The sequence below is a fragment of the Macrosteles quadrilineatus genome, unplaced genomic scaffold, assembly GCF_028750875.1.
Source record: "Macrosteles quadrilineatus isolate MER2022 unplaced genomic scaffold, UCM_ALF_1.0 Scaffold_1__1_contigs__length_201487025, whole genome shotgun sequence".
NCBI lineage: Eukaryota > Metazoa > Arthropoda > Insecta > Hemiptera > Cicadellidae > Macrosteles > Macrosteles quadrilineatus.
Window position 1 is genome coordinate 21,638,693 of NW_026542594.1, and position 560 is coordinate 21,639,252.

A 560-nucleotide genomic window follows, 5' to 3' on the forward strand; every position below is an offset into this window, starting at 1 on the left:
ATTGCACCGACGTTCATTGCTTCATTGCTATTTTCTAATTTCAGGGCATAAATTGCAATATTTCCTTTACATTTTGGTTTTAATACCAAAGAACAAAAGTACTTACCTCAAAACTTTCTATAGCAGATCCACAAGAACCATATATTTCTTAGCGATTATGTTTAATGTATGGGTTAAGACTAGGGCCTTGCACTTAAAAAAATAATTTTCTTAACTTAAATGAAACAAAATCTTACATAAGACATATCAAAAGACATATACGGTGATAGACAACTCCATTGACTTATCAAACTAGACAAGTACTATGATCACTTGCTACATTATGCCTCAGTCAATCGTCACTAGACTTTGGTCAGCCAGATGGACTTCAAATTATGAATCATGAAGGAAGTAATCATTTTTTAAGTATATTTTTGCTAATGACGGACTACATTTCATCCCCCTCTCAGTTTTAATTATTTTCCATCTTGAAACTTGCATAAAATGTCGCTTGAGGCCCGGCGCGCCATGTGCACAGTAGAGCACGTAGTTGACGCCAAGCACGCCCAGTCAGGATTAAT